This window comes from Schistocerca cancellata, chromosome 7 (assembly GCF_023864275.1).
Source record: "Schistocerca cancellata isolate TAMUIC-IGC-003103 chromosome 7, iqSchCanc2.1, whole genome shotgun sequence".
In the NCBI taxonomy this organism is placed as follows: domain Eukaryota; kingdom Metazoa; phylum Arthropoda; class Insecta; order Orthoptera; family Acrididae; genus Schistocerca; species Schistocerca cancellata.
Genome location: NC_064632.1, coordinates 68939630 through 68955027, shown reverse-complemented (window position 1 = coordinate 68955027; position 15398 = coordinate 68939630).

Here is a 15398-nt window from a genome sequence, read left to right as displayed (position 1 = left end):
TTGTGACCGTTTTGGCTGATCAGATACATCTCCATTATACAATGTTGATTCCCAAATGGTGCTGTTGTGTTCCAAGAAAATGGTTCAAATGGCTCTGAGCACTATGGGACTTAACATCTATGGTCATCAGTCCCCTAGAACTTAGAACTACTTAAACCTAACTAACCTAAGGACAGCACACAACACCCAGTCATCACGAGGCAGAGAAAATCCCTGACCCCGCCGGGAATCGAACCCGGGAACCCGGGCGTGGGAAGCGAGAACGCTACCGCACGACCACGAGCTGCGGACTGTTTCAAGAAGACAGTGCCCTTGTTGACGCAGATCGCATCATCCAGGAATGCTTTTATGAGCACACGCATCAAGGATTAATTGTCCCATCTTCCTTGGACACCACAGTCTCAAGATCTCAATATTATTGAGCTTCCGTGGTTTATTTTGAAAAGAAAGGTGGGCGATCACTAACCACCTCCTTCATCGTTACCTGAACTTGTCACTATTTTTCAGGAAGAGTGGTATAAGAGTCTGTTGAAAACCATAAAAACCAGTATTTAAAGGGTTTGCTGAGACGTATTAGGCGTGGTAACGTATTGTGTTTATCGTATTTCCACATTTGTGTTGACTCCCAGTAAGTCAATGGTTCAAAATGGTTTGAGCACTATGGGAGTTAACTTCTGAGGTCATCAGTCCCCTAGAACTTAGAACTACTTAAACCTAACTAACCTAAGGACAGCACACACATCCGTGCCCGAGGCAGGATTCGAACCTGCGACCGTAGCGGCCGCGCGGTTCCAGACTGTTGCGTCTAGAACCGCTCGGCCACCAAGGCCGGCAGTAAGTCAATGAAGTTATTTATGTAGTTGTTGTTCCTTAAATGACATTTTACTCTATGCATTTCTGATTTTTTCATATTTTTTGCCACATACCCACACTCTGATAACGGTTATTAACCCGGCCCGCATCTCGTGGTCGTGCGGTAGCGTTCTCGCTTCCCACGCCCGGGTTCCCGGGTTCGATTCCCGGCGGGGTCAGGGATTTTCTCTGCCTCGTGATGGCTGGGTGTTGTGTGCTGCCCTTAGGTTAGTTAGGTTTAAGTAGTTCTAAGTTCTAGGGGACTTATGACCACAGCAGTTGAGTCCCATAGTGCTCAGAGCCATTTGATAACGGTTATTAACCCATACCGGTAACGATGTTAAAGTATAAGTAGACAGCTGCATATCGAGTATTTCATAAGATACTCTCAAACCCAAAAAAGATGCCCCACGAAAGAATTATCCGAATGAGATGGAAATTGGTAGATGTGGTGTGTATGTACTGACAAACAAGTGATTACAATTTCAGAAAGTTTGGATCATCTATTCAAGAGAAAGAGCTTCACAAATTGAGGCCACCTGGAGTGGCCGCAAGGTTTGAGGCGCAATGTCACGGATTGCGCGGGTCCTCCCGCCGGAGGTTCAAATTGTTCAAATGGCTGTAAGCACTATGGGACTTAACATCTGAGGTCGTCAGTCCCATAGGTATAAAACTACTTCAACCTAACTAACCTATGGATATCACACACATCCATGCCCGAGGCAGGATTCGAACCTGCGACCGTAGCAGCAGCGCGGTTCCAGACTGAAGCGCCTAGGACCGCACGGTCACAGCGGCCGGCCCCGCCGGAGGATCGGGCCTGGTTATGTGTGTATTGTTCATAGCATAAGTTAAAGTTGGTTTAAATAGTATGTAAGTCTAGGGACCGATGACATCAGCAGTTTGATTCCTTAGGGATTCACACAGATTCGAACATATTTTGAACATATTGAGCAAGTCATTAATGCGCTGGCCCTTCTCTGGCCTTTATGGAAGCAGTTATTTAGGATGTCATTAATTGCTCGGTTTCCTCCTGAGGGAACCGTCCGAAATTCCGTCAAAATTCCGTGTTAGGTCGTCAGAACCCTGATATGGTTAGAGGGCTCTGCCCATAATGCGGGGTAGCCGCGCGATCTAGGGAACCTTACCACGGCTCACGCGGATGCCCCCGTCGGATGTTCGAGACCTCCCTCGGGCATGGGTGTGCGTGTTGTCCTTAGTGTAAGTTAGTTTCAGTTAGATCAAGTAGTGTGTAAGCCTAGGGACCAAAGACCTCAGCAGTTTGGTCCCACAGGAACTTATTACAAATTTCCATAATGCTCCGAACGTTCTCAGTTGGGGATAGATCCGGCGATAGTGTTGGTGAAGGTAGGATTTGGCAAGCACGAAGACAAGAAGTAGAAGCTGTCACCGTGTGTGGGCGTGCATTATTTTGCTGAAATATAAGAGCGGGATGGCTTGCCATGAAGGGCAACAAAATGAGACGTAGAATATCGGCCGGCCGCTGTGACCGAGCGGTTCTAGGCACTTCAGTCCGGAACCGCGCTGCTGCTACGGTCGCAGGTTCGAATCATGCCTCGGGCATGGATGTGTGTGATGTCCTTAGGTTAGTTAGGTTCAAGTAGTTCTAAGTTCTAGGGGACTGTTGACCTCAGATGTTAAGCCCCATAGTGCTTAGAGCCATTTGAACCATTTAGAATATCGTTGACGTACTGCTCTGCTGTAAGGATGCTGCTGCTGATAAACAAAGGGGTCCCACTGTGAAATGAAATGACAACCGCGGTTGTCGCGGCGTCTCCAGCCGGTCATCGAGGCTCAGCTGGAAGTGGGACTCATCACTGAAGACAATTATACTCCCATAAATGAGTTTCCAGGCCGAATGTGCTCGACACCACTCTAACCTGCTTCTTTGAGCCCGACTACACGCCGTCTCTTAAATGCTGATATCTGCGTGTATTGTCGACGCGCCTGTCTGCGAGGCATGATTACTGTCCGACCGAGTACGCGGAATGAAATTCGCAAAGACTTTATGCTCTGTTATCGATTTGTCTTCTGTTTATAATATTCTTGTCAGCTGCACCGTGAAATTGCGCTGCAGCGCCACACGTTCATCCATCGGCCCCCGCAGTTTACAGTTTGTCATTTTCCGTCGATACCTGTATGAATACCAGTTCGTGACCAATATGCGTAACTCTTTCGCGGTGCATTGTTTCTTTTATCTTAGAGTTAACTTAATAGCTTCAAAAATGTTTAAGCAAACACGGCAGTAGAACAAGGATGGAAGTCCGGAATGCGTAGGGTTGTGACATGCAAGCATTAAAAATGTTTGACATACGAATATTACGAGGCCGGTTAAGGCCCCCACACACACTACTGCATGCTTGACCATCACGCTTGCGCAAGCGTGCTTGTGCAAGCTTGCTTGACCCTGTGTAGGGTTAATTAGCGCAAGCATCAGGCTTGCACAAGCAGCTTGACGCTTGACCGAATTTCGATTATGCGTGCTTGTGCAAGCCTCCAAGTGCGTCGATGCTTGCTCGTGTGTGCCTGAAGGAGGGAGGCTTGAACAAGCACACATCTGTCATTCGGACACAGACTGTGGAGAGCGCTCGTTTATTTACATTTTGTGTCGTTTCCTTCTTCGTTCTGATGTCGGACCGGGAAGTGTTGGAGGAATTTATTAGGAGCTACGAAAGACACCCATGTTTATACAATATTAAAAGTAAAAAAAAATATTCAGAAGGTGTGTGAAATCTAATGGGACTTAACTGCGAAGGTCATCAGTCCCTAAGCTTACACACTACTTAACCTAAATTATCCTAAGGACAAACACATACACCCATGCCCGAGGGAAGATTCGAACCTCCGCCATGAGCAGGCTCACAGTGCATGACTGCAGCGCCCTAGACCGCTCGGCTAATCCCGCGCGGCATTAAAAGTAAAGAATATCACGATAAAATGAAAAGAGACGCGGCATATGAGGTGCTTCTCACAAAGTACAAAGAAACAGAGCCATCAGCAACTAAAGATACTGTTATTAAGAAAATTAACACATTACGAACGAATTACAGACGAGAAAAAAGGAAACGTGACAGCACTTACAAATCTGGGGCTGCAGCAGACGAAGTTTACAAAAAAAATGGTTCAAATGGCTCTGAGCACTGTGGGACTTAACATCTATGGTCATCAGTCCCCTAGAACTACTTAAACCTAACTAACCTAAGGACATCACACACATCCATGCCCGAGGCAGGATTCGAACCTGCGACCGTAGCAGTCGCGCGGTTCCGGACTGAGCGCCTAGAACCGCTAGACCACCAAGGCCGGCTACGAAGTTTACAGACCTGTTCTGTGGTACTTTGATCTTTTCAGCTTTTTAAATGGACAGGAGACACCAAGATGCTCTTCGAGTAATTTACAAGAATAGAGGTAAGTGAGATAGGTTGGTAGTGGTATTTAGTTACAGTAGCACTGTTACAATTAAGATATATACCTATGCTTTTATTTGTTTATACTATACTGCAATACACATTGTTTTCTTTTGCATTTATCTTTACTGCTAATGCACAAAATGCCAAGCAACTTTTCCTTTATTCACAAATTAGTTAATCAATTCCTCTCTCACAAGTCCGCATCTCGTGGTCGTGCGGTAGCGTTCTCGCTTCCCACGCCCGGGTTCCCGGGTTCGATTCCCGGCGGGGTCAGGGATGTTCTCTGCCTCGTGATGGCTGGGTGTTGTGTGCTGTCCTTAGGTTAGTTAGGTTTAAGTAGTTCTAAGATCTAGGGGACTGATGACCATAGATGTTAAGTCCCATAGTGCTCAGAGCCATTTTGAACCTCTCTCACATGTTTAGCATCAAATGGAATGTTTCCTGCAGTAGACCTATGCAATGGTAGCATATTAGTGATGTGTTGGCAGAAGAGCCAACACCGTGTTACTAGGGGAGGCCGAAAGGTTTAGCTCACGCAGGCTGGCGTGAGAAGGAAAGAACTATACTGACGTGAGGTCTGGAACATGACAAGGAATTAGAATTCAGAAAGAAGACGTAATTAGTTTGATGCTTAACTTTAATCCATTAATGATGAACGTCGCTCTTGACGGTACATGATTCACAATATTCTCTGTTCAGAATTAATTCTAATTACTGAATATGGCGTCTTGCTAGGTCGTAGCAAATGACGTAGCTGAAGGCTATGCTAAAGTGTCGTCTCTGCAAATGAGAGCGTATACAGACAGTGAACCATCGCTAGCAAAGTCGGCTGTACAACTGAGGTCCACAGCTTGTGGTCGTGCGGTAGCGTTCTCGCTTCTCGCTTCTCGCTTCTCGCTTCCCGCGCCCGGGTTACCGGCTTCGATTCCCGGAGGGGTCAGGGATTTTCTCTGCCTCGTGATGACTGGGTGTTGTGTGATGTCCTTAAGTTAGTTAGGTTTAAGTAGTTCTAAGTTCTAGGGGACTGATGACCATAGATATTAAGTCCCATAGTGGTCAGAGCCATGTACAACTGGGGCGAGTGCTAGGGAGTCTCTCTAGACTAGACCTGCCGTGTGGCGGCGCTCGGTCTGCAATCACTGATAGTGGCGACACGCGGGTCCGACGTATACTAACGGACTGCAGCAGATTTAAAGACTACCACCTAGCAAGTGTGGTGTCTGGCGGTGACACCACAATTAAAATCCTCTGTTGTTAAGCCATAAGGCTTCACGGGGGACAAAAGATTCAAACACGTTTCCTCATTCATCCTGAGGTAATTATGCCAATCACGAGGATATATCTTCAATTCACTCAGTAAATTTGTATGAGAATACGATTTTCGTTTTTTACGCCAGTCTTCACTCCATGTATCACGTTTCCTCTTGTGTTTTTTCCGTAAAACAAGCAAAAAGGCTGCAAGAGCAAGCGCATCGTCGTCTGAGCTCGACATTTTCCAATGTAAAGAAACTGATGCTTGTACGTGCGTGGTTGAGTCGTATGGAGGCGCGAGGAATTTGTGCACGCTTGAGCAAGCAGGCTTGCGCAAGCGTGAGTGTCAAGCATGCAGTAGCGTGTGTGGGGACCTGTACGCCCATAAACAGACTGTTTCATTTTCTCCGCATTTCACGGAGACAGTATGGTGACTATTTACATCAAACTAAACACCCACAAGGCTGAAACCTCCTGACAGATTAAAACTGTGTGCCGGACCGAGAGTCGAAATCGGGACCTTTGCCTTTCGCGGGCAAGTGCTCTGCCATCTGAGCTACCCAAGTACGACTCACGCCCCGTCCTCACAGCTTTACTTCTGCCAGTACCTCGCCTCCTACCTTCCAAACTTTACAGAAGCTCTCCTGCGGAACTTGCACAACTAGCACTCCTGAAACAAAGGATATGGCGCAGACATGGCTTAGCCACAGCCCAGGGGTTGTTTCCAGAATGAGATTTTCACTCTGCAGCGGAGTGTGCGCTGATATGAAATTTGCCGGACCGAGACTCGAACTCGAGACCTCTGCCTTTCGCGGGCAAGTGCTCTACCATCTGAGCTATCCAAGGACTTCTCACGCCCCGTCCTCATAGCTTTCTTTCAGGAGTGCTAGTTTGCAAGGTTCGCAGGAGAGCTTCTGTAATGTATAGAAGGTAGGAGGCGAGGTACAGCAGAAGTAAAGCTATATTTTGACTAAAGTTCAGTCTTGATCACTCATGTATGTTTTAATGATATAGGTAACCGGTTTCGGTTCTTTCTACAGAACCATCATCAGACCCATGGCTCCCTTAGCATGGTAGGCGGAGCTCTCCTCGCTGCTACGCAGTCAATGATCAGTTGACTGCGTAGCAGCGAGGAGAGCTCCGCCTACCATGCTAAGGGAGCCATGGGTCTGATGATGGTTCTGTAGAAACAACCGAAACCGGTTACCTATATCATTAAAACATACATGAGTGATCAAGACTGAACTTTAGTCAAAATATAACAATTAATTGATCACTGCTTTCCAAAAATGTTTACCAAAATTGTGAGAAGTAAAGCTGTGAGGACGGGGCGTGAGTCGTGCTTCGGTAGCTCAGATGGTAGAGCACTTCCCCGCGAATGGCAAAGGTCCCGAGTTCTAGTCTTGATCCACCGAGCGAGGTGGCGCAGTGGTTAGACACTGGACTCGCATTCGGGAGGACGACGGTTCAATCCCGCGTTCGGCCATCCTGATTTAGGTTTTCCGTGATTTCCCTAATTCGCTCCAGGCAAATGCCGGGATGGTTCCTTTCAAAAGGGCACGGCCGACTTCCTTCCCCGTCCTTCCCTCATCCGATGAGACCGATGACCTCGCTGTCTGGTCTCCTTCCCCAAATCAACCAACCAACCAATCTAGTCTCGGTCCGGCACACAGTTTTAATCTGCCAGGAAGTTTCATATCAGCGCACACTCCGCTGCAGAGTGAAAATCTCGTTCTGGACCCACAAGGCTCCTGAAAACGTTCGCCCTCTTAACGCGGCCGGAGAGGAGAAAGCCTTTCGCCGGCAGTGCTGCGGTTCGCAGCGGTGGCAAAACAGCCGCCGGCGACCGCGTGTAGTCATTAGCTGCGTGCGCCCGGAAGGCGCGCCAGACCGCAAACCGCCGGCCCGGCCTGCCGTCGGCGCCCGCCTGCCCCCAGCTAACGAGCCCCGGCGCTCCGGCCGGGCTTTCGCGCCCCTGCGGTCGCCTGCACCGCGCTGTCCCGGGACAGCCGGCGCACTGCTCGCACGCAGAATACGCGGGCTCTTCTGCATCTCACCTCCATGACGAGATAATCCACACTACTGGCCATTAAAATTGCTACACCAAGAAGAAATGCAGATGACAAACGGGTATTCATTGGACAATTACAGGGTGATTCAAAAAGAATACCACAACTTTAGGAATTTAAAACTCTGCAACGACAAAAGGCAGAGCTAAGTAGTATCTGTCGGCGAATTAAGGGAGCTATAAAGTTTCATTTAGTTGTACATTTGTTCGCTTGAGGCGCTGTTGACTAGGCGTCAGCGTCAGTTGATGCTAAGATGGCGACCGCTCAACAGAAAGCTTTTTGTGTTATTGAGTACGGCAGAAGTGAATCGACGACAGTTGTTCAGCGTGCATTTCGAACGAAGTATGGTGTTAAACCTCCTGATAGGTGGTGTATTAAACGTTGGTACAAACAGTTTACAGAGAATGGGTGTTTGTGCAAAGGGAAAAGTTCTGGACGGCCGAGAACGAGTGATGAAAATGTAGCACGCATCCAGCAAGCATTTGTTCGCAGCCCAGGAAAATCGACTCGCAGAGCTAGCAGAGAGCTGCAAATTCCACAATCAACTGTATGGAGAGTCCTACGAAAAAGGTTAGTTATGAAACCTGAACTTCAACTACCCGAGGCGATGGATCGGCCGCCGGGCAGCCCGTGACAGGCCTCCAAGAAGCCCTGATCTTACCCCTTGCGATTTTTTCTTATGGGGGTATGTTAAGGATATGGTTTTTCGGCCACCTCTCCCAGCCACCATTGATGATTTGAAACGAGAAATAACAGCAGCTATCCAAACTGTTACGCCTGATATGCTACAGAGAGTGTGGAACGAGTTGGAGTATCGGGTTGATATTGCTCGAGTGTCTGGAGGGGCCCATATTGAACATCTCTGAACTTGTTTTTGAGAGAAAAAAAACCTTTTTAAATACTCTTTGTAATGATGTATAACAGAAGGTTATATTATGTTTCTTTCATTAAATACACATTTTTAAAGTTGTGGTATTCTTTTTGAATCACCCTGTATATTATACTAGAACTGACATGTGATTACATTTTCATGCAGTTTGGGTGCATACATCCTGAGAAATCAGTACCCAGAACAACCACTTCTGGCCTTAATAACGGCCTTGATACGACTGGACATTGAGTCAATCTTGGATGGCGTGTACAGGTACAGCTGCCCATGCAGCTTCAACACGATACCACAGTTCAAGAGTAGTGACTGGCGTATTGTCACGAACCAGTTGCTCTGCCACCATTGACTAGACGTTTTCAATTGGTGAGAGATCTGTAGAATGTGCTGGACAGGGCAGCAGTCAACAATTTCTGTATCCAGAAAGGCCCGTGCAGGACGTGCAACATACGGTCGTGCATTATCCTGCTGATGTAGGGTTTCACAGAGATCGAATGAAGGATAGAGTCACGGGTCGTAACACATCTGAAATGTAACGCCCAACTTTCAGAGTGCCGTCAGTGCGAACAAGAGGTGACCGAGACGTGTAACCAATGGCACCCCGTACCATCACGCCGGTTGATACGCCAGTATGGGGATGACGAATACACGCTTCGAATGTGCGTTCACCGCGATGTCGCCAAACACGGATGCGACCATCATGATGCTGTAAACAGAACTTGGATTCCTTAGAAAAAATGACGTTTTGCCATTTGTGCACCCAGGTTCGTCGTTGAGTACACCATCGCAGGCGCTCCTGTCTGTGATGCAGCGTCAAGAGTAACCGCAACCATGGTCTCCGAGCTGATAGTCCATGCTGCAGCAAACGTCGTCGAACTGTTCGTGTAGATGGTTGTTGTCTTGCAAACGTCCCCATCTGTTGACTCGGGGATCGAGACGTGGCTGCACGATCCGTTACAGCCATTCGGATAAGATGCCTGTCATCTCGATTGCTAGTGATACGAGGCCGTTGGGATCCAGCACGGCGTTCCGTATTACCCTCCTGAACCCACCAATTCCATATCCTGCTAACAGTCATTGGATCTCGACCAACGCAAGCAGCAATGTCGCGATGCGATAAACCACAATCGCGATAGGTTACAATCCCACCCTTATCAAAGTCGGAAACGTGATGGTACGCATTTCTCCTGCTTACACGAGGCATCACAACAACGTTTCACCAGGCAACACCGGTCAACTGCTGTTTGTGTATGAGAAATCTGTTGGAAACTTTCCTCATATCAGCACGTTATAGGTGTCGCCACCGGCGCCAACCTTGTGTGAATGCTCTGAAAAGCTAATCATTTGCATATCACAGGATCTTCTTCCTGTCGGTTAAATTTCGCGTCTGTAGCACGTCATCTTCGTGGTGTAGCAATTTTAATGGCCAGTATTGTATCTACTCAAAAGCACCCCCAAATCGGGCAACCTTCAGCTGTAGAATGGGATGACTACAGGTACATTAAAAATATGTTCCGAACCGGGACTGGCGCCCGGATTTCCCGCCTGTCGTCAGCGTTCTCCTTAACCGTTTCGGCTGTCGGTGCACGTTTCGCTCCCACATCCAAAACTTCCACACGTCGTCGGAGACGTTTTTAATAGAAAGTCGCTAGCCTCGTATCGGTGGATAAATACAATATTCGGACATGCACGCATGTCCTCAGGAACATTGCATCGTCTAAGGCTTACAAACACAGCCACTGCTATACCGAGCATAAAAGGAGGCTGGGAGTAGACAGTACAGAAGCAGAAAGAGCACAATGTGTCGGTCAGTTGACCTCAGTGAGTAGTCACTGTATGACACCTATGTAACATATGCTTCAACCTTTCTAAAGCTGCGCAACTCGACTATTGGTGATGTGAACTGGAAACGTGAATAGACAAGCACAAGTAAACCGGAGCCACTCAGACCTCATGCACCGATGGACATCGACTATCGCGCATCGCGGAGGCTCGTTGTAAAAAATCGCTTGAAATCATTGGAAAGAGTCACTCGTAAGTTCCAAAGTGTCACCAGCAATCCAACCAGCAATATTAGTGTACGTGCAAACTTAAAAAGTATGACGTACAACGGTGGAGCAGCTTCTCATAAACCAGCCACATCTGTAGTCACTGGTAAATGGAGCTTGAAGTGATGTAACGAGGGACACCACTGCACACTGAGTGACCTGAAACGAGTGATATGGAGTGATGAACCACTCTATGCCACGTGGTAATCGGATGGAAGGGTTTGCGTTTGGCAAATGAGCCTGGAGAACGTTGCCGGATCTCATATGCAGTAATAATATTGAAGTGCCGAGGAGGTGGTGTTACGGCATGGCAGTCCTTTTTGTAGTTAGGGTGTGGTTCTATATGATGCTTAAGGAAACGTTAAGTGCGGAATCATATCAACACACTTTACAGCGTTCTGTTCTGTGTACAGAAGGCGAATAAGAAACTTTCTGCCAAATTAAAACTGTGTGCCGGACCGAGACTCGAACTCGGGACCTTTGCCTCTCGCGGGCAAGTGCTCTGCCGACTGAGCTGAGCTGCCGAAGCACGATGCGTACGAACTGAAAGAGAATGAGGTACAACGGTGGAGCAGCCTCTCATAAGCCACCCACTTAACTCCAAACATCAACGGAGCCTGTTGCGCATGATCTGTCAATATAGGGACGATTAATGCTGTCTGTGAATGACGCTAGAGTTGTATCCGATATGTACTCGATTGGAGACAGATCTGGTGATCGAGCAGGCCAAGACAACATGTAGACACTCTGTAGGGCAAGTTTGGTTACAACAGCGGTATGTGGGCGAGCGTTATCCTGTTGAAAAGCACTCCATGGATTGCTGTTCACGAATGACAGCACAAACGTTCAAACTTGCAGTCAGGTTGCGTAGGATAACCACGAGGACGCTCCTGAATTCGCACCCAATATTACAACCCCATGTGTAGATCCAGTGTGTCCAGACCGCAGACAGGTTTGTTAAAAGTACTCTCCAGGCCCCCCTCCTTACCGACACGCGGCCGTCACTGGCACCGAGGCAGAACCAACTTTCATCAGAAAATACAAAAGCCTTCCACCCTGCTATCCAGTGAGGCCTCACTTGACCGCACTAAAGTCGCAAATGGCGGTGGTTTGGGATCAGTGGAATGCACGCTACAGTGGTCTGACCTCTACATCTACATCTACATCTACATCCATACTCCGCAAGCCACCTGACGGTGTGTGGCGGAGGGTACCTTCAGTACCTCTATCGGTTCTCCCTTCTATTCCAGTCTGGTATTGTTCGTCGAAAGAAGGATAGTCGGTATGCCTCTGTGTGGGCTCTAATCTCTCTGATTTTATCCTCATGGTCTCTTCGCGAGATATACGTAGGAGGGAGCAATATACTGCTTGACTCTTCGGTGAAGGTATGTTCTCGAAACTTTGACAAAAGCCCGTACCGAGCTACTGAGCGTCTCTCCTGCAGAGTCTTCCACTGGAGTTTATCTATCATCTCCGTAACGCTTTCGCGATTACTAAATGATCCTGTAACGAAGCGCGCTGCTCTCCGTTGGATCTTCTCTATGTCTTGTATCAACCCTATCTGGTACGGATCCCACACTGCTGAGCAGTATTCAAGCAGTGGGCGAACAAGCGTACTGTAACCTACTTCCTTTGTTTTCGGATTGCAGTTCCTTACGATTCTTCCAATGAATCTCAGTCTGGCATCTGCTTTACCGACGATCAACATTATATGATCATTCCATTTTAAATCACTCCTAATGCGTACGCCCAGATAATTTATGGTATTAACTGCTTCCAGTTGCTGACCTGCTATTTTGTAGCTAAATGATAAAGGATCTATCTTTCTGTGTATTCGCAGCACATTACACTTGTCTACATTGAGATTCAATTGCCATTCCCTGCACCATGCGTCAATTCGCTGCAGATCCTCCTGCATTTCAGTACAATTTTCCATTGTTACAACCTCTCGATACACCACAGCATCATCTGCAAAAAGCCTCAGTGAACTTCCGATGTCATCCACCAGGTCATTTATGTATATTGTGAATAGCAACGGTCCTATGACACTCCCCTGCGGCACACCTGAAATCACTCTTACTTCGGAAGACTTCTCTCCATTGAGAATAACATGCTGCGTCCTGTTATCTAGGAACTCCTCAATCCAATCACACAATTGGTCTGATAACCTGGAACTGCCATCAAAGTAACCGATTTGCAACAGTTCGTTGTGACACAGTGGTGCCAACTGCTGCTCAAATGGCTGCTGCAGGTGCAGTACGGTGCGCCAGAGCCATCCGCCGAGCACGATTGTCTTCCCTCTCCGTAGTGGCACGAGGCAGTCAGCAGATCGGTCATCTTGCGACCGTACTTTCTAGTGTGAATGCCGCTGCCAGTAATTATGTACAGTGGCTACAATCGTGCCATCCTTCCGCTTTCCTAAAACCTTCTTGTCAACTTGGGTTACAGCACCGCCTTGGCTCCGTCCCCGGATCTGCCTGCTCCGTGACCTTTGTCGATTTCCCAAGGATGGTACCCCTTCACTTGTTTATCGTCGGGCATTTGCTGCTCTATGTGCACAAATGACAGAAGCCACATTTATTTACACCGATGGCTCGAAAACATCGTTAGGTGTAGGGAGTGCTTATCTTGTTGGCGACACCCCAAATCACTTTCGGCTTCCCGACCAGTGTTCGGTCTATACTGCGGAGCTTTACGCTGTTCTCCGGGCTGTCCACTACATCCGCCGCCATCAGCGGATACAGTACGTTATCTGCTCCGATTCTCTCAGCTCTCTCCTCAGTCTCCAAGCTCTTTACCCTGTGCACCCTCTGGTCCACCGGATTCAGGACTGTCTGCGCTTGCTCCACCTGGGGGGCGTCTCGGTGGCGTTCCTCTGGCTCCCGGGACACGTTGGTACCTGCGGAAATGAGGCGGCCGATATTGCAGCCAAGGCTGCAGTCTCTCTTCTTCGGCCAGCTATTCCATCGATTCCCGTCGCCGATCTACGGAGCGTTTTATGTCGTCGTGTTGTTTATTTATGGCACGCGCACTGGTCGACACTTCCCCAAAATAAATTGCGGGACGTGAAAACTCTTCCTTGTGCTTGGACCTCTTCCTCACGAACGTGTCGTCGGGAGGAGGTAATTTTAACTAGACTCCGGATAGGGCACTGTCTTTTTAGCCATAGACATCTTTTAAGCGGCGATCCTCCCCCACTCTGTCCCCACTGCTCTCAGTTGTGGACGGTAAAACACCTTTTAATTGAGTGCCCCTATTTTACTCCGTTACGCGCCCGTCTACAGCTGTCGCCTGATATATCGTCAATTTTATCAGATGACACGCGATCGGCCGATCGCGTTCTAGAGTTCATTCGTGCCAGTGAAATGTCGTCAGTCATTTGAAGTTTTTTTTTGGGACAACCAACCCCCTTCTGTAGTGAATTTTTAAGCCTTCCTTCTGCTTTTAGTTTCTCCAATTTTATGACTTTCGTTCCCATTGCTGCTAGTTTCCGTTTTCGTTTTTTTACTGTTTCCTAAGTCACAGACCGGGCGCTAATGACCATAGCAGTTTTGCGCCCTAAAACCAAAACAAAAAAAAAAAAAAACAATCGTGCCAAACTCTTTCTGCAGTATGACAGGAGGAACATCCAGCTTCGAGTACTCCTGTTACGAGACCTCGTCCAGACTCAGCGAGGTGCTGATAATGGCGTCTCTGTCGCCTGAAAGCCATTCTAACATCAGCTCACCACGTCCAGTCTCAAAGGTATCTAACACTATCGACCGTTACAGGGTGTTTTTAAAGCAAACCTGATTTTCATCCTCAACTCCGAGGTTTTGCTGCGTCGCTAACGGACTAGTCGTCGACGGAGTCTCATACCCAGTAGAACGATTCAGTTTTTGGTTCAACGGTGGTCATTCGTGGTCATTCGTCCTCCCGTTGTGTGAACTCTGAGAGCAGTTGTCCTGGGAGGCGGCTGAACGAAACCCGGAGGCAATCTGATCGCCGGAAGTCATCTATCAGCGGTCTTGTTTCCCGGCGACCGCAGAATCCCGTGTAGCGCAAGATCCGCTGCTCACGGCGCCTGACCTTGTCTAGTTCGGTCGCCGTGATCTCTACAAACTGACTATTTTCAACCAGCAACCGCGTAAGTAACGAGCAGCCCTTAGTGGCTCGCCATCACAGTTTTTTATCTTAAAATGTCTTTGTGACTAATGCCCTTTTGGCATATTTATTATTTTATAAATGACATAAAAGTACTGTCAGTCTTTCACGATTATTCTGTACTTATACCCTGTATCATACGTTTTTAGTCATAATTCTGTGACCATGTTATAGACTATTCATTGACTTAAATTCTGAGGAAGACACTCTTAGCAGTGTTGAAACCCAGTTAATTCGTTAAAAACAGTGACCGAGGGCTGTTTTCTTTCAGTTGCAACTATTCACGGTCTCTGAATGTGCAGCCATGTACAAAATTTTACCTATGAATACGTGCGACGCACTGGTTTTCGGCGAAAAGAAACTCAGTGACAGCTTTCTGATTGGAACGCACCTCCATTAAAAATGCCATTTTTTAGACTACGTATAGCGCTCCCACCTATCGGAACTCCATGAACCTATGCGGGCTGAACCAGGAATATTCCACTATGTCCCACGTCAAATTCCACATTGGACGAGAAAACAATGTGTTTCAATATTTACTGAACGCCCCTCGTACATACACGAGTGGACTTGAAAAAATAAGTTACCTTTTACTCTAGGTGCTCGAATAACTTTTATTGAGTTCTGCAATGCATTTAAGAGTCACTCGTACACAGAGATTGGACAAAAATATGTAAACACCGCGATGAGTGCATGCCTGAACAAATGCAGTCGTTAG